Source organism: Centropristis striata, chromosome 2 (genome assembly GCF_030273125.1).
Source record: "Centropristis striata isolate RG_2023a ecotype Rhode Island chromosome 2, C.striata_1.0, whole genome shotgun sequence".
In the NCBI taxonomy this organism is placed as follows: domain Eukaryota; kingdom Metazoa; phylum Chordata; class Actinopteri; order Perciformes; family Serranidae; genus Centropristis; species Centropristis striata.
The window spans coordinates 43,413,809-43,434,200 of NC_081518.1; positions in this window are offsets into that span (position 1 = coordinate 43,413,809).

The window sequence follows — 20,392 nt, forward strand, 5'->3', positions numbered from 1 at the left end:
CATTATGGTATTTCTCCATTCATTTTACATGAAAAAAACTGTGTGTTTTCTACAGTCTAAAAGTTTTGCATTATTCCTTGATTTACGGTTATTACAAGCATCTACTACGGTGATATTACATTTTTAATTTTACGGCCTATTTCTGATGCAATTTGATTTGTGTTTTACTGTAATTTTTACAAACATTTTTTACAGTGTATACTTAAATAAATCCAAACTATCCCTTTAAAACAATCCTGTGTGCTTGTGATCCAAAAGAAAATACTATTATAAACTGTGGGTTATTTCCCCTTCCCTTTTACTTATCACACACACACACACACATCAGCGCTGTACTATGATTTATCAGCTGATCCTGACCGGTGGGCACCTGACAGTTGCTTTCATTTTCTTCTATATATTTTTCCCCTTGTCGCCAAGGTCATTGGTGAGCAAACCCCTCTCCAAGTTTTTTCAGCACGCTCCTCTTTCGTCCTCCTTCCATCCCTTCCTCCCTTCCTCCCTCCCTCCCTCCTCCTCCTCCTCCTCGGCCTGATGGCCCCATGAATCATCCCATCTTCCCCATCGAACTCTCCGACGCCTCCTTCCCACCACAGCCACCCCAACTTCCCCAATCCTTCTTCATTCCCGCTAACAATTTGGTAATGAAATATTGATTTTTAGTTAGATTCAAATGGATGTTATTAACTTTGCATTGATAAATCGCTCCCTTCTCTTTCTTCTTCGTTTCGCCTTCTCTCTGTTTTGGATAGAGTGCTGGTAGTAACACCTGATTCACAATAAAGCCTGGAGGCCTGATTTGCTCCACGACCTACAGTGCTCCTTTTGGAGGCCACTCTGTGTTTGCCTCCCATACATGCACACTCTTTCACTCACACACAGTCTCCTTGCATTAAAAGCTGTGAATATATACTGATTACCTGTACTTTGGCCAATGACAGTGGCTTATACCACATTCTATTAAATATTGTGAACTCAGACGAAGTGCCCTTTTCAGAGTGAGTCATGCATGGCATTGCAACGTCCTCTCCAGCCCAAAGAAAACATCATTACTCTATCAGTACACAATGAAATGTTTTTAAGGCTGTACACTCAGTCCTGATCATTTAGATTATATCTGCTATAGCAAAAGAATTACTTTAAATGAAGAAAAGCTTCTGCTCTGGTGAAGATACTGTAAGGGCAGTAGAGCTGGGAGGTGTTCTGCTGGGTTGGTATGGGTTCGATGCAAAAAAACAACGACAGCAAAAACAGCAACAACAAACTTAGACTCAGAAAAAGGGAGAAAGGACTGCACACTGGTTATGTGGCTGGCTGTCATCTATCTCCCTGTCCCTCCCCCAGACAATCACTTTGGTTATCTGGCTGGATCCTGCAGCTGGATCCTGTTATTTTAACACAGACCAAGCTAACAATTGACTTTTGCTCACATATTTTGCATGAATATCAAGCTAAAAAACTTTAATTCTGGGCTGAAATGCTCAGAGAAAACATGTTAAGAGAGGAGGACCAGAATCCAGACAGAATGCCAGTCAGTTCTGTTAGGCAGACGACAGCAGGAACATATTTATTGTTTTTTTTTTGTGTTATTAAGCTTAATTTCCTGCTCTGGTTTCATGACATTAAAAAAAAGAAAGATTTTATTAATAGTTATTTTTAGGGGCCTTTTCTGTTCTGATACTAGTGTAAGAAGAATGATAATATTAAGCAACTCCTAGGCTATTAAATAATACAAGACTTTCTATTTCCTGTATGGTTCTACAAATAATGATTCGTTTACTTTTAATTGAGGAATCCACAGACATTTAAGAAATGAAATCTCTCTTTACTCCTGTGGCCATGTGAGTGGTGGTGTATCTCCAGGTGGGTTTTGGTGGGCTTAGTCAGAAGTTCTGAGATTTACTTTTTGGATAGAAGCAGTGCAGATTGTTGCTCTTGCACCATGCTTTTAATTCCACATTCTCTTCCTTTTTCATGTTTGTGTCAATTTATTCTTCTCAATGACTGATAGCTTCTGGAGGCTTTGGTTGGTGCCTGACTGAAGGAAATCTCAGTGGCTGTAATTTGTTCCCTTTAGATGTGTTTGTTTTGTCTCTGACAGTATTGCTGAAATGGAACTGTCAGCTGGAAGACAGACTTTGAACATGAAGGCTTTCATTTTAACAATGGCAGTAGTTGATGTTCAACAATGTGAGTTTGCTAACTTGACGGATATGTTTATTGGCTCTCTCTGTCTTCTGACACTGTTGTTTCATGCTACGATCACACATTTTCTTTTTGTACAGACAATTGATTTCATTGATTATTATAATAATGACATTTCAGTTAATTTTTTCGATATAAGCATGGTCTGCTTGCTACAATGGATGTCGCTCTATACTTTCACAGCTTCCTGCACACACACACACACACACCAACACACACACACACACACACACACACACACACACACATCCCACTCCCCCCATCTCTATCCAGTATTAAAACCAGCTATTTGACACAAGATGGACGTGGTGGACAGGCAGAGCCCTGGGGACACAACCGGGGTTGCATATGAGGCGTCCGTTACTGGGAGGGCCATTTACATTTCTCTCTGCGCGTTTTCACTGACAGCGACACAATTTCCTGTTCCGTCTGGCGAGCTTTTGACTGCGAGCTAGGACTGAAATGTAATCTTTGGGGCTCACATCGTGCTCGGCCTCCCCAGAGTATTTCCCCACCAAAACCTTGAACTCTGCTCGAGAAATCTTTTATTCCTGGGCCTGCTGTTTTTTAGCCGGAGAAACAATGGAGCACTCGAAAGACAGACTGACTAATAACCTGGCCATAAGATTACTCCGCTAGCCCCTGGTTGGATTATGCCCTCACACCACAAACACACACACACACACACACACACACACACCGGCAACATACAGTGGAAGGATTCAGATTACAAGCCCCTCCTGCTCTGAGTGACCATATTTTCTTTTTTTTTCTTGACTTCCCATATTTGTATAAGTTTTAATATATTTCCAGTCATGCATGCACTGGAAGATTGAATGAGAGAGAATGAGACAGACAGAGAGGGAGAGAGAGGAAGGTATTATGTGTCCAGGAATCTCTACCATGACCTGGAATGTGGCTGGGGAACGTTGTGTTTGAGGTCATGTTGATTTCTCGGGAGAAAGGCTCTATCGGTTTATAGTAACAAGGAAACATGGTCTCTCTCTGCTGCCACTGTGATTTATGTTTAGACAACAGATCACTGTGCCAGACAGCCTCACACATTATGACACTGTGCACACGTACAGCTGGGCTTGTTTGTGACAGTGAGTGGCACGATTTAAATATATATGTGCCTTATCTGCCCTCCTTATACATGGAAAATCGTAGTACTTTTGTTGCAGCAAACTGGAGGTTGTTTATGGGGATTACTTTTGATATCAAGAGGCTTGTTTTCACAAATGATAACAGATAAAGGCACTTGCCTAGTGATTCCTGTCATGTAGATAGTTTCAGTTTTGTTTGTCCAGATTTTCAGAAATCCATCTCTGACCAATCTTGCTAATCTAGTTTACACACAGGCATTTGAACGCACTACATACTCAATTTAACATCAGGCTTGGTATGCTAGTACATGATTTTTAACACAGCTTGGTCTTCATTTCTTGACTGTTTTTCAAACCTTATAGAGGCCCATTTTGTAACTCTCTTATACTTACCATTCAAGTAAAAATACCTGCATTACACTAATAGAAGATTTTTTTTTTTTAAGTGCAGGTCAATATTATTTATTTTCAACATAATATGAAGTTCAAAAACATTGCTTGGTCAAAACTCTAAAGTGTTCCTTTGAGTCACATTTCATTGTGCATTTTATTCTCTCAAATTCCTGTCGAACAGATGACAGTTAAAACTAAAGACAAGTGTTATGACTGTGGTCATATTATAGTTCTTTTCTAGCAAACTGCATTGGTATGTGTGCCCTGTGTTTTTGTTTTCCTTTTTAATATGCAGATTGGAGTGTGCCATAGCCACGGTGCGATTGGTGGAGAGGTTCCACGCCTGGGCCGTGATTGGCTGCAGCCGGAACCACCTGGTTTAAATGGAGCCAAGATGGCGGCCGTCGCTGGCAGCAGGCTTTTTCCTCATCCTCCTCTTCTCCCAACCGGTTCACACCTTTTGAGTTAACTTGTGGTTTTGGACTTAATTCCCTTGTTTTGAGCAGCAAGGGTGGTTTGCCAGGTTTTGTTTCTCGTTTTCTCTTGTTTAAGTAGGTAGGGAGGTAAGATTTTGAATCTTTTGGTTTTTCAGGTAAATTTCTTATTTTTAAGATAGGATTGTTTTGTTTGTTATTTTGGCTTTAGTCCACCCCTAAATTGAAGAATATTTGTTTTTACCTAAGTTCTCTTTGTAAATAAATATTTACCCATTCTTCAAACTTATCTTTGTTTGTGGCTACTTGGGAGATGGGGAAGATGGGGCCTTTTCATGTTGTGCTCTAGGCCCCTAGACTGGGGCATAACACAAGTCACAATACGTCCCACCAAAGTCTACGAGGATCCAATCAGCAAGTCCTGAAGGTGGTTTCTGTTACTCATCATACTCAACTGACCTCAGTACCAACCGTTTTTATTGGAGGCTCGTTCTATCAAAGACAGTCCCTAAAGAAACAGTTGACAATGAGGTCATTGGAGGGAATTGTTTTTAGAGAACGCTTGGTCCTATTAGATTTTTGTTAATAACATGTCTAGTGTTGGGAGCACCAAAAATTCAATTCCATTCCTCTACATTGTAAAACCAGACCGACCAATAATTTAGGTGAACAGTCTCTATAAATTGCATGTTAAGTACGCTGAATGAAGAATAAGTTTGTCTTCCCTCAGATAATATTGATGTTGCTATTATTGATATGTCACTGTAACAAATTCTATAAATGTTTAAGACCACCGCCTCAGTGATCAATACAAGCATCAGGAGACCACCAGTGAAACTGTAAAACAGTGCTGTGACGGCACCGCATATAATCCTACACTGCGTCCCTGTAGATGGTTTTACAATAGCATGACCTTTGTTAGGCTCTAGAAGATGCACACCCCTTGGTTCCCTTCCTAGCTCAGTGCTATAAGGACATATTAAATCTAGATAGGACTGCTGTATTAAGTGGAGAGACTGTCTCATGCTACATGTAGATAACCTTGTGTTATTAGCTCCCTGATGGCCAATCAATATGCCACTTCCTAGCTGCTGAGGATGAACCAAGTCCCTCACCAAGATAATCATCTCTCACTGTCTGACGCCGAATAATTGGTAGCCTCTCAATCCCAGTTTGGTTGACAAGGGTGGTTTGCATATTAAAAACACTGCGCTAACAGTCTATCATTCCAAACAGAGAGAATAAACATGCATATACATAATGTTTTCAGATAATTGAGCTGGGATGCATCACCAAACCCCAAGGAACAAAAATAGCTTGATAAAGAGAAGCAGGGGATGGGCTTAAAGTGTACTGTTGATCATTGGAGTAATGCTATGCATAGTGAGGGAAGGATGGTGTTTATGACTGTGTTGGGAAAAGAACTGCAGCAGAGAGTTGAGTCCCTGATGGCCATCTCTCTGTGGAGTGGAGAAATCATCTTCCCACTGAGCAGCGGGTCCCCGGCGGACAGAATTGACATGGATGATGAGGATGGTGATGATGTTTAAACGAAAAACTCCCTGTCCATCTGTCCACATCCGCACTTCTGGTGCCCCTCATGCTGTCGCTCTTTCTCTTTCTCCTTCTCCATGTTCTCTGTTCTCTCTCTCTCTCTCCTCATGTAAGCACACTCAAAAAAGCTATTTTTTCTCCACTTCTAAAGTAGAACATTTGTACACAGCTGCGTTTGTTTATGCATCATATTTCTTCTTATATTGCCAGATATTCAAACAAGTGAAGTGGTCTAAATGTCATTCGTAATTCGTGCAAGCCTTCAAAGCTGCCTTATTTCACACAAAACATTTGGCTCCTTTGAGAGTCCCCCCGCTGAGGTTTCTTAAAAGAATTCTTTAATTATAGAGTTTGATGAGGAGCTCATCAATGAGCCTTCTATTAAAAAGTATTCAGTAATTATAGGAGATCCTAGATGGCACCCAACAAGAGTTGTATTGAATTAAATCTAATCCACACAAATAAAAAGTTCTAAGGGAGTTTCTGTCTTTTAGGAGAGGCATTTTAGATGTGCATACTTTTATCATAAAGTCTGAATCATTAGTTTCTCTAAGAATCCTCCCTCAAGGCCAACTCTGAAGCATTCATCTATCTTCTTTATGATGCAAAATAAATTACAATTTGCCTTAATATTCATCACATTGTGTTGGTTAGGGCTAGGTTAAGGTTAAAGTTAGGGGCTAGATCTGTGATAAGAAAGTCAAAGGGGAAACTCTCTCTGGATGGTCAATCTAGGTGCAGCTAGGCTATTTAGCTAAATAACTTTACAGAGCATAACTAATGTGCAATCAAAGGGTAATGGTAAGTCTGTGGTGTTAATTAATCATATGCACCACCAGTTTCCCATGATACTTTTTGTGGAATTGTCTAAAATCTAGAAGAGTAGAAGCTGGAAATCTGCAAAACACACTCAGATTTGAGTATGCTGCCCTTAACTTTTATCAATTCACAGATGTGAGCCATAGATAGGCTGAAGCAACAGTCACCCTTCTAATCAGGACGAGCAGTTTAAGCCAATAGACCTCATAGCTAAATATAATTATTTAAAAAAAATCCAGATTTTTTCGTGTATACCCATCCAGGCTTTGTATGGCTTTAAAGACTGATTAATTGTGATGATGATTTAAGAAATCATGACTGTTTATGTCTTATATTACTTTATGCGTCGTTGAGTACCCTGAAAAGTGCAATATATAAAATGTATTATTATTATTATTATTATTATGATACTTTTTTTTTTATTACAGCAGGGTAATGAGAACTATGTCTATTTCTTCCAATGGTCATATCATGTTTGCATTTTGCTAATGGGCATGTATTAGTATTGCAGTATATGCATAGGATTTTTTATTCAGACAAATGTAACATTTGCTGAGTTTGTTGATTTTTAAAAAAACTTTATTGAAGGTTTGGACAAATAAACTCAACTTCTCATGAAAGCCACGGGTATAAGCTCTCAAATACTTTTTGAATTTAATTTCTATCTGCTACAGAGAAAAACTTCAGGGTTTAGGGGGTTCTTTCAAAATCGCCCAGAGGTTTTCCAGGCATGTTTTTCCGGGCGTTTTAGGCCTTAATGCGTTAAAGACTCCCCAGAGTAGGATAAGGGTAAGTTGACCAGGAATTTTTAGATGTCTGGATAGCTTCAGGTCTGCAATGTCATCTATTCCATTTTCAATACAGCCTTCAATGTCCTTTTGCTCAAAATGTGCAGTGAACTCTGATTACTTGAAATTAATGATAGCGCCATTAATTTTGTTCATACTTTTCCTGCCAAAATGGCGGCGTAAAAAAGTCATGTGATGTCCTGCACTCTATAATCATATTTTGCCAAGTTTACATGGTAGTAAAGGAGCTGCTGGATTAGCTTTCGGCAATACATTTAAATTCCTATCGGCTTTAAAGCTTTTTAGCTGACACTGCATTCTTACCTCCCGGTGGCAAGCAAGAAATCAAAACATGAATGTGTGTGTCCAATCATAGAGTTTTCAAACTGTGAAGTGAAAAGTGACCCAACACTGGCACTGACCTCTTATGTCTAGACTGGAGTTTCTTAAGGTCACTTGGTCGTTCTCTGTGGAATCAGACAGTGGCTGGCAGGGTAAACTTTAGATAAAGCTGTCATCTCTATGTCTCCGCCTCCCATGGTGGTACTGAGGGCATATGTGTTTGTGCCAGTCTTACAAGGGCAACATCAAGACACAATGCAAGTGTCAAAGTGAGAGAAGGGCTGCTTTAATATCAAAACATATGTAGATCACTGCCAGAAATGGCGGCACTTGTGCCTTCAGGATGAAAGTTGTATAGTGGATGTTGTGGAAGTTGACAACCAGCCGAGTGGGGCACCCACAGGGGCTGCTGCTCCTGGGGCGCGGCTGCGGCCAGGCGCCAGGGGAGCTCCAGGGAAGCTTCAGATATGTAGGGGTGTGGGGGTGGATGCTGTCATTGCTGGATCAGTGGAAGAGGCGGACACTATAGACCCAGGATCAGGACACTTAACTCAGGGGACCATTCAAATGGAGCACAGACGCTTGGACTGCTAACCTCTGCAGTACAGCACAGACAGACTAAATCACTGTCACACAAGTATGCAAATACACACAAATAAATACATGTGTACAATACTTGCCATTTTGTGTGTGTGTGTGTGTGTGTGTGGGTGGGTGTGTTATTAAAAATTTTCAGCAGATAGCCTAATTCAGGGGTGTGAAACTCAAATACACAGTGGGCCAAAATTTAAAACTTGGACAAAGTCGCGGGCCAACATTGATATTTATTGAAAAAATTGACCTAAACAAGTTCAAACGAAATGGAACAAGCAAAGCTTGATATAACTTAATATTGCAAACATGCAAAATCGAATATCAAATAAAACAAACAAACACATCAATGGCATTCATTTCTTAAATAAAATTTAAATAAAAATCGTATGTCCCTTTATTTTATATGCGGCCTTCTTTAAATTTAAAGGTAATCTTTTTCCACAGGCTAAAAATAAATGCAAGAATAAAATAACAATAATAAACCAAATGACTAATAATAATATCCTTTAATGAATGTGCAACCATTCAAGCCCATGCCTTGGACTAGCAAAAAAAAAGTGCATCAAGACAACTTTAATTGTTGCTCAGTTTGCTACACACTGATCTACTGTGTTCAAGCCAAAACACCAGCAGAGCATTCTGGGATTTGTAGTATTATTTGCGCTGTATAATACCGGCGGGCCAGCTCTGGTTGTCATTTGGGCCAAATATAATTATACTGCGGGCCAAATTTGGCCCACGGGGCCAGAGTTTGACACCTCTGGCCTAAGATAATGGTTATATTTCTACACCTCAGAACCAGCGAATGCGGAGAATGGATGGGTAACTGGAAGGATGCTATGTTTCCAGCTAATGGAGCCGTTCCCCACTTATCATAGGCTGCCAATTTGACTCGAAGCTAGGCAAGGCTTTCATTAACTCTGATGACACTGCGTCCGGTAGTTAAGTGTGAAAGTAGTTGTTTTTAAGTCCAACCCAGTTGTTTTAGCCTAAGTTGAATGGTTTCATTGTCTAAGTTAACTGTTTCCTGTCAACATGGACGTCTGTTTTGAAAAAACAACAACAATGTTCTGGCTAATGCTAGCACTAGCTTGGTTTACAAGGGACAACAGTAATTGGAAATATACATCTGACATCTTAAAGTGTTTTTAGTGCAACCAACGCTGAACAATACATTTTAAAGCAAACAAATTGTTACAATTAACTTTAATACAGCGTACCCTAACTTATGGTCGATTTTACTCTAAATGGGATAATTTCTAGATAAACATCATGCTGTATTGAAGAGAACTTGAAACTAGCAGTTTCAAACTTGGAGGTTGCTGAGTGGATTGTTGCCTGTCAGGCTTTATTTTCCTTGCCTTTATATAAGTTGTTAAGAAAGTCCATATTTTATACATTCTTACCATATTAAAAGTTATGAATGTCTGAGCGACCTAAATTTTCAGGTTACCTCTGATAACCATCCAGATGTGATACAGATCATGACAGTCTTACACCACAGTATAAATCATCCACTAAAGCCCCACTAATACCTATTTTTATACTTTTGTCTTGGTTGTCCTTGATTTAAAAAAAACCCTGCATACACATACTCATTTTGGTGGGAAAAGGTTATAAGATAAACTTTCCTCTACTTCTTTTAACACACGTTTATACACACAAACGTTTTCAGAAGATTGTAAAGCACTTGTTGAAATACCAAGTGAATGTGGGTATGCACAACACAACACTAATGAAATAAGCTGCCGATGTGTTCACAAGGGTTTACAGAAACAGAATCTTTAGTTACAGTCATCTAGTCTCTGTTACCATATATTACATCTGTAATTCTCCTTTGATCGTAAAATTAAGCAAGCTGGTTTGATGGTAATCACTGAACAGCACTAATCTATAAAAAAAAGCCATATAAATATTGTCAATTAGTTCACTTGATATACCTGTCAGATTCAATCATCCTTTGAATGTTGTTTGCATTCCATTCCCACACACATCATCATGATTTCTGTCAAGTTTGATTGTTTCTAGGTAAGAGTAATTACACTGTGCTTGTTGTAATCTTCCATTAAATTAACATCCATATGCTCTGCCTCACACCATCTATGGAAAACCACAAACTATTTTTGATAGTCATACTGCCATACTGTACAGTATCTCATTGAAGTGTTTAAAGCTGCTGTTATCGACATTTAGTATCTAGACAATGGATCAAATGGCAATGTGTAACTTGGGGAAATGCTGAAATCTAAAACATTGAAGGTATTACATCAAATCAGCTGAACATCAACATAATCTGCAGTGGATTTATTAGAAACCATGAGGCCTTAGCCACATCTCCAAATCGTTGAGACAGATATTACAATTTAATTGTTTTAACATTTAACAAAAAAGATTGACAACAGCTGTCTTTTGAATTGCATTAAAAGTCATTGTCAGAGTCCATAAAGTTTTTCTGGACACGTGTGTGGAATGGACAAATTCAGACTTAACAGCTACACTACAAAAAAAGAAAAGTTGGGTGAATTCAAAATTTCAAGGCAACAAACTCAAACAAATAATTTTACATTGTAATAACTTTTAATCCTTACTTCTGCAAACTTCTGCAATGTGCTGAATTGGCACGATTGTAACGCTGCTATGAAATGTCAGCTAACGTTGCGACCACAATTTTGAGTTAGCATTGATACGCTAATGGCTACTCTTGTAGCTGTAACAAGCAGCACCGCTAGCATCAGTTAGCCGCTAGCATCAGTTAGCCGCTAGCTTTTGCTAATGAATTTCACTGCTTTCCCGCATTTCACAACAAAGAAATAAGAGTTAGCAGAACTATTGTCCCTTGTTGTGAACCCCAACTTAAAGATATAAGTAACAACAACTCACCAACTTGTTTTTGAGCAGACAACTGGCTTCCTTTGTTGTGCTAACTTACATTATTGCCCTAAATGTCAGTAATTTATATTTCCAAGTTTTACCAACTTAAATCACTGTTTTAGGCTAAAAAATACAAGTTGGCTTTTTTTGCAGTGTAGCATCACGTGCTGTAAACTGTTGCCTCTAGTTGATACAACAAACTGTGGATGTGTGTAAATGTGCATGTTTGGTCACATGCATAGGTGTGTACATGTGTGGGTCCAAGTCCACTTTGTGTGAGGGAGATATTGACAGTATAGTGACAGGATGTTGATTATCCAGCTTGCGGGAGGCTGAGGCCTGTCTGGACGTCAGGTAGGAGTCACAGCACCGAGGAGTGATGAGACAATCAGACAGAGAGGGAGAGAGAGAGGAGGGCATATGTCAGGGGCAGAGGACGATGACAATAAGCTGTCTGTCTCAGCTGACACGAACACAGCACTATCAGGATCAGATTAGCTACAGCACTGCTCTAAAATGTGACACACACAAACAAACACACATGCACAGGACAGACATGTACTTCAGATGCAGTCTCTCCTTCTTGCTGTACGATAGATTAACCACTGACTGAGTAAATACTGATTTAAAACACAACTGTACAATTTCTCATGGATCTACTGAATCTCTTTACATAGTTCAGTTCTTTTATTTAGTTTTTTTGTTTTTACAATCTGCAACTTTTTTGTTTTGATTCGTCACTCAGTGTCAGTTCCAGACAAGGCAGGCAACTGTTTTCAGTTAAAAAAAAAAGCTTTATTTACCCACCGTGTGCACCAAATTGTAGAAAGACAGGTGTTCATCCGAGTTGCCGATGATTTGCGTGCATCTGAACAAAAAACCTAACACGTTAAAGATGACACAGCAGTCAGTAATAATAGAGAAGAAAACAGAACTGGGAAAAAGTCACTGGTGTGTAACATTTTACCTTCCCCTTAAGTTTATGTAAACAACAAACTGTAAAGCGTGTGGGGGGCCAACAGGTACTTCATGGTGCATTCAGGTGCCTCACATAAAGTCCTAAACTCAATCAAGTTGTTGTGCCTTTTGCTATCTTGTCACTCTTTTTTGTTGTTTAATGATTTGTTTCTAATTGACTGGTGAATAAGTTATGATTATTACATTTCAAATAAATTATTTAAATTTGACATATGGCCTTAGTGTAGTATATCCTCCCCGAAATATGGCGAGTATACATTTCTTAGTACCATGTAGCCTATTGTTTAAGGTGATCTTTTTAATTTGAAATGTAAATGACAGTTGTCAAGGCCTAAAACAAAATATCTCTTGATCTTTACAAATCCAGACTTGATAGACTAGCAATGGCATAACTTTCAGTGCTGTAAAAAGTATAGCAGAAATTGCATTGAATCATAATCTTAGATTCTGAAGCCAAATCCAATTGCAAATTTGGAGAATCTTGATAATCTAGACATCCCTAATAATTAGAATGAAATACTTGTTTTCAGTGCTGACATAGACGTTTAGTATGTCCTAATGAAAACACCTATAGTGCGTGCATAGTTGCTAATGCTAGAAGAAACGTAGCAAAGCATGTCCAAGTGTAAAGGTAGGAAGACATCATTGGTGAATATTACTGCAGTTTACGAAGCAGTGTTTAAGTTTTTATGCTCTACACATTTTTATTTTTTATTTGTGATCATTGACACCAGAATTTTAGTAAGGCAAATCCACAAGTTTGATCCACATGAATCAAGAGCTTCTCATACATGTTTTTAATATTATGCACAGCGAGCACCCTCCTGTTCTATACATCCATTCTTCTTCTTTATTTTTTATTCTTTAATGTTCCTCTGTTGGATTAAAACCCACGAAATAAAGATGTTCCATTATTTGCAAAATCTTTAATTATGCATTAGGGTGTGGTGTGCACATTAAAAAGATGCAACTAAAATACTCATTAAATTTGCATAAGCGACAACATTTAAACTGAGTACAAGTACATAGGCAGCGGTCCATTTACCACCCCACAGATGAAAGGGCATGGGATATTAAGAGGTGGGGCTGTGTCTGAATTCACAGAGAAACCCCTAATCTTACTAAATTGTCCTTCACCAACTAATTGACTTTTAATTAATCCCCTTGGTATTTGGACAAGCACAGACCTTAGCAATAGGTGCTCAGTGTTGAACACCCGCATTGTGGAAGGAAGTGATCTTTGTACATGGGTGAATAAAACTGTTTCACTTCACTGGACGTGTGTTGTAAGTGAATATGTGAAAATGGCGGTTTCCAAAGAGCACAGCTTTTTCACAAGTAATAATTCATATATCGCAATGGATTTACGTCTTTGGGACACACTGCAAAAAAGCCAACTTGTATTTTTTGGCCTAAAACAGTGATTTAAGTTGGTAAAACTTGGAAATATAAATTATTGACATTTAGGGTATTAATGTAAGTTAGCACAACAAAGGAAGCCAGTTGTCTGCTCAAAAACAAGTTGGTGAGTTGTTGTTACTTATATCTTTAAGTTGGGGTTCACAACAAGGGACAATAGTTCTGATAACTCTTATTTCTTTGTTGTGAAATGTGGGAAATCTGTGAAATTCGCTAGCGAAAGATAGCGGCTAACTGATGCGAGCAGCTAACTGATGCTAGCGGCGCTGCTTGTTCCAGCTACAAGAGTAGCCATTAGCGTATCAATGCTAACTCAAAATTGTGGTCACAACATTAGCTGACATTTCATAGCGGCGTTACAATCGTGCCAATTCAGCACATTGCAGAAGTTAGCAGAAGTAAGGATTAAAAGTTATTACAATATAAAATTATAAGTTAGTACAACTTACAGTTGAGTTGATAAAATCTGAATTCAGAGTTGAGCAAACTCAAAAACAAAACTTAAAATATTTAGTTTAATTGTCCAACTTAAACTTTTATCGAAGTTTGTTGCCTTGAAATTTTGAGTTCACACAACTTTTCTTTTTTTTGCAGTGCAGCACTCGTTCGTTAACTGGAGATATACATATACAATGTATGTTAGAAAGAGACTGCCCTCCCCATAAAATCGACTCCAGTGGCCACAAGCAGCTTATTTGGGACCCATATTTATGTTTTTTTTTTTGTTTGGCTGCGACCTCTAGTTGCCATAGTTATTAGGATCAATTGTCTTGTAAATTAACAGTAAAATACTGGCAGCAGGGTTGCCAGCATTCTACTGTTAATTTTACAGTTCCCTTCCTGTTATTTACTTTACAGCAGACCTGTGGGTCGTATTCGATGGTAGGAATAAATAACCTATGTGGTCAGATGGGTTAGGGGAATGTTGGATGGTAAATATTTATAATGAATTGAAATAATTTAATGTCTTATATAAACTACAGATTGTGGACTTGAAGCCTGTTATCTCCTTGTGACAACGTGTCATGAGCCGATAATCTATCAAAGCTGTAACAGAGACATTATGAAAGTGTGAAATGTCAAATGTTTTTTTTTCCAGAGTGAAAGAGCAAGAGCTTCTTTTGAGAGCAAGCAGTATCTGATTTCCAATAACAGAAATTCATCCTGTCATATACACAACACTCTGAGAGTAGACTTCTTTTCTGTTAGGAATATCAAAAACCAGACAAGAAAACGGAGTGATGTTAAAATATAAAAGGCAAGCAGAGGCAAAGTGGGTAGTGGGTACCTGATGATGGATTTGTCCTTTAAAAACTGACAAATTGCATTTATTCATTTACCAAAGGACCACAAAGAGGTTTTGCTTTGGCAAAATGGTAGAAAAGTGGAACTATTAAAATAGTGTGTTTGGTTTCGTGCAGTGTAGATTTTAAGGTTTACTTGCATAGACGCAAAATATATGGAAGGAAAGAATCCCATAAGCATCATATATAAAAACACTTTTACCATATCTCATAACCATTTAGGAGGCTAAGAGCGGCCTCATGCAATTGTTCCAAAGTCCAGTTGGACATGGCAAGTCGTCCCTGTAGGTGTACATGGCTGCAGCTATTGTAAATTCACACTTGTTTTGGTACCACCCTGATTCTTTAAATGAAGCTGAATTCTTTAAAACTTTGGATCCATGTAGTCTGGTTTAAACTGATCAACCAACTGCTCCCTGTGGTTACAACTCCAGCTTTTAATAGACTACACAATGCATATGGAGTCTGCAACCAAGACTCTTTAAAATGACTGAGGCCCCGTTTACACGAGGACGCTTGCGGGTAAAAACGACAAAATATTTTATCGGAAGTGCCTTTAATTTAGACGGTGACAGCATTTTTGGGGCTTAAAAACGCAAAAATCTGAAACCACCCTCCAAAGTGGAAAAGTTAAATCCTCTCCTCCGTAGCGTGTCGTCTACACTGACAAGACACAAAACTCTGATCTGATCTGCTCACGTCACGTATGTGTTTACGTCACATACATGCTCCAGTACAGGAAATAAACAAACGTGGGATTATTTCCATGCGTCGGACCTTCAAGCTGCTCTGGCAGCTCTAATAAACTTACAGGAGTCTTTCCACCAAATGTACAGGATATGTACAGATAGTATTAGTGAACAGAGAAGGATCTGGAATTACCTCCATCACATTTTGGATGCAGCAATTGGTCGGAGGCGAGCCAGACGGCTGTGAACGAGACCTGGGAGATCTAGTGATGGTGGAGAACTTTGTGGAAGGAGTAGCTGATGAAAATGTGTGGCGTGAAAACTTCTGCATGCCCAAAGATGCTCTTATGGCTTTAAGTGATGCCGCCTGGCTGCATACAATCTAATTTCACACACTTTTGCGTCACCGTATGCAGCAGATTTCCTCCCGAAAACGCTCGTCTAAACGAGGAATAAAAAGTGAAGACGTGACGCCACTTTTGCGTCTTCTGTTCAGACCGTCCTCGTGTAAACGTAGCCTAAATCACCTGTATGTCAATAAAGGTTTTTGTCAAAGGTTTGTGTGTTTGTATGTACAAGTGAAGCTCATTGCACTTATTTGACTTCATGTCATGTAAGGCCAACCTTATAGACCCAATCTAACAAAAAATGCCATATTAAATAAGTAGAGACAGTGGGTGGTGATGGTGTGTAGGAGATTATTGTGTGGGAGGTGTAATGAAGGGTGAATAGGGGATGCTGAACGAAGAGTGATCAAGGGCACAGAGAGAGAGAGAGAGAGAGAGAGAGAGAGAGAGAGAGGGATGGAAGGAGAGAGAGTATAAGAGCAACAGACAGAAAGAGAGATAAAGAGGGGTGATGGACATGTCTCATCCTTTCTCTGACAGCTTCATCAATACCCTCAGGAAACACACACACACACACACACACACACACACGTACCTCCCTCTCCTGTGTGTGATTGACAGCTAGCAGGTGCTGAGTGAATGAAGTTGTCAGGCTGGCTGCTGATCAGCTGTGCGTCGCCGTAACAACAGCTGAAGGCTCAGCTTGACGCGTCACTGCACTTGAAGGTGATCTCTTGTTTTGCCATACAGCATGTGCATGTGTTTGTGTGTGTGTGTGTGTGTGTGTGTGTGTGTGTGAGTGAGTGAGGTGAGGGACATTCAGATAACATATCATTAGTTGTATTTTGAGTAATTGTCCGTTTCTTGTAGATTCTTGTGAATGTTAAAACTGTGCTAAACCAGATTGTAGTGTAGATATCGTCATATATATCTTCACCCTAAATCACAAAGTTGAGCTGCAACACTGCCTTTATTTCTCATTTCTGATTAACTGAATGTTGCTGGTTCAAGTCTCAGCATGACCCATGATCCTTCAGCAAGGCACCAATCTTGTGAAGTAGCTTTCAAACATCTCTCCATACATAATGCATAGGTCCTGTTTGTGTATGTGTATATTTTGGCCTTTGTGTACAAATATGCATCATTTAAAAACAGAGCGAAAAAGTGTATAAAAGAGCATATTTTGTCTATAACTGTTTTCTGGTCTTCACCTTGTTTCAGTGCCTACTTATCTATATTTCTTTGCACTGATCAGTCCTTTTCCTTACTTGTGCACACGTGTTTCTTTCTTCCCTTGATCCACCGCTCCCTCCTTCTTCTTCTATATTCACTCTCTTCCTGATTTCTGTCACTTTCTCCCTTAATTGTCTTCATTTTTACTTCCCCACTGTACCTATTTCCCTTGTTTTTATCCTCTTTTTGTTTCTTTCCGTCTGTCTTTTTTTTCTCCAGCCTTTTTACTTCCTTCTGTCTTTTTGTTGATCCTCTGCTCGTATCATCCTTCTTTCAACTCATCCACTTTTATTCCCCTGCTTATGCCAAACAGCTTCTTTACCCCATTATCCCCTCCCTGCTCTGTCTTTTTCAACTGTCTTTTGCCAACTGCTTTGTTCCCTTATCCCTTCCTTTTTTCTCCCCATACCTCTCAGACTCTCCAGCCTGTACCTCTAAGTGGGCTTTGAAGAGTTAATGTTGAGATGTTATATCCCACTCTGTGTTGCCTCCAGATATCTATTAAAGAGGCACAGCTCTCTATCACAGCTTAGACACCAGATGTTGCTTGCATCTCCACTCATTGCAGATGTAATGGGCCTGAATGCTGCAGTTTGCGACTTCACTGGCATCCATCCTGTGTGATGCAGCACCAGAGGAAAAACAAGTGAGAGACGTAGTGAGACACACAGAGAGAGAGAGGGAGAGAGAGATGTAATTATCCTCCATTACCACCAACTCTTTTATTTCCCCCAGCAGCAGAGGAAAATTCTGTGTTCAAATGACAGCTATCAAAGTAAGGATGGGCGTTCTGATTCAGAGACTGAGTGAAGATTCACTGGAGTGTCACTGTTTGCCTATTTGTGTGTGTTTGTGTGTATATTCAGTTAGTTTGTGTAGGGGCGTTTATTTTAGGTGTTGGCAAGGGCTTATGATGGCAAACATTAACATTTTTAGATTGAGAGTGAAAAACTAAAAATAATGCATACAACATTCTATGCTCGTGCTGCAAATGATCTTGTGCCGATATGAATGATTCAGTGTGTCAAAACATGACAAATTTGATTAAGTTTTATTTAATTCTCACCTACCTCCTATATATATATATATATATATATATATATATATATATATATAATGCATGCATCTCTAAAAAAGATAAGATCACATATCTAAATTGTTTGTTTATTGTAAGACATGCACTTGGGTGCCACAATACCCAATCCTACCAATGGTTTCACAATATACCACTGATAAAACATGGACTAAAACTGTGTCAGGTAGTTAGGTGCAGAAATAGTAGTTTTTTAAGCTCAACAAAGTTTTTTTTTTTACCCTTATCTTAGTGGACACAGACAAGTTTATTATCAAAAGCCACCATGCATGTGACTAAGGCATAGTGATACATCACCCGTAACACATTCAAAACCACAGAAACAGAAGTCTTGTGTGTTGGTATTACATTCTGAGGGCCTGAGGGTTTATCTGACGTGTTCACATGAGAATGTGTTAGTTATATAAAGTGAGCCAGACACAATAGTTATTGCTTCACTATAGAGGTAAGAAAAAAAGTGCAAACCAACAAGATCACAAACAGAATAGACCGTTTGTCTATAACAGCCATAATGACACAGCGTTTGTCAAAATAAGCGGATCATGTGGTCAAACGTCATTACACATACACGTATGGTTCGGGGTGGTTAAAATAGCTGCAGTTTCAGTGAATTTATGCCACAAAACGACTGATATAGGTTTATGGCAAATAACTTTGTTATAAAAGACAGTTTAAACAGTAAAGAAATGTACGTAAATGCCAGAAGTGAAGTAGTTACGAGGGTGACGTGAGCCACGGCAGTTTTGTAGAAAAACATAATTCACAAACCGCGAGCCACGGAAGTTGAGTAAAAAAATTACGTACTTTTGCTTTCAAAAGGGACACAAACCCCCTTCTCCTGGGTGAAAGTCGGCTGTTTGTTCGACCCATCCACCTCCCCTATTATTAGACAATTATTATTATTACTACTCCATCTGAAGAATGGTGGTGGAGGACAGTCGAAAATGTGAATGTCAATGTAATTACATTAATGTAATTTCAAACTTTGATTGGTTTAATTTTTGGTTTACCAACTGTATTGGTTCTTTGCACCCACTTGACTTTTTTTTTTTTGACCTAGACAGTTGACAATTGTATCAACATCCTGAGGGACTGAAATGTCCTGGTTCCATAACAATACAGGACAAGTGACTGTAGGCCTATGTAGACCTATGTAGGCCTATGTAGACCTATGTAGACCATTCTTCTCTCTACTGTCTGTCCTATTACCGACAGTTTTTGCGACTGTAACACATCAAATTCAAGTAGTATGGATGGCATCTCACAATTATCTACATTTTGATGAGGTTTTAATCCTACAAATCTTGTCCAAACACCCAGAACACCATTCTGTATACAAAGTCTAATGTTTGTTAGAGAGCACTGATGTTGACGCCTCAGCAACAGCACTTTATACTCCAAGGTATTAGCTATCTGTTTGTCATGCACAACCTTAGCCGCAGCAGATGACAAATAAATCTCTTCATCTGCGTTGCTGTTATTCCGCTTCACATTTGATCTTGGAGGATGTGGTCACAGACAATCAAAATCATAATTATGGATACAGTGCAGCTAGGGGGACATTTTAAAAATGGTTCTGAGGTGACCAGCGTTCATCTATTTATTTTTATAGGGGTCTCGGCGCGAGCAACAAACTTGATTTATTTCCCTGTGCTTTTAAGGGTGCAAGACCCAGACATTCAGAAATGAAGTGGAACGCTGCTAAGAATTTCAAATGCACTTTTAATACATCCCCCTCATATTGACGTTTAGGTGAGAATCCGTCTTTTTTATTTCTGTCATTTCTAGCGCCGCAGCCATTGGTATATTTGTGAGTGTGTGTGTGTGTGTGTGTGTGTGTGTGTGGCAACATTTATTTCCCCTCATCGTCTGTTGAGAGTGGTAGGTGTGGGGAGGGTGGGAGTGTAATGGTAATCATTTTTTTGTGACTGCGCCCAGGGTCTGAAGTGGCTGTTGCAGAGGACTTTTAGATTGATCTTGCAACATGCGCGTGCACACACACACACACACACACACACACACAAGCCCTGAAGAAGATATGCTATATGGATCGCATCCATCCCCCTCTGCTTGCCCTCCCTCCATGGCGCCATTTGATTAATGATCCAAATATGTGAATAAAAAAATCAAAACAACTCGTCAAACCTAGGGGTTCCAGACACGAAAACCGCTAAAGGATGAAACTACAGACTAACGAGGGGAACATATTTTTTTCAGTAAACA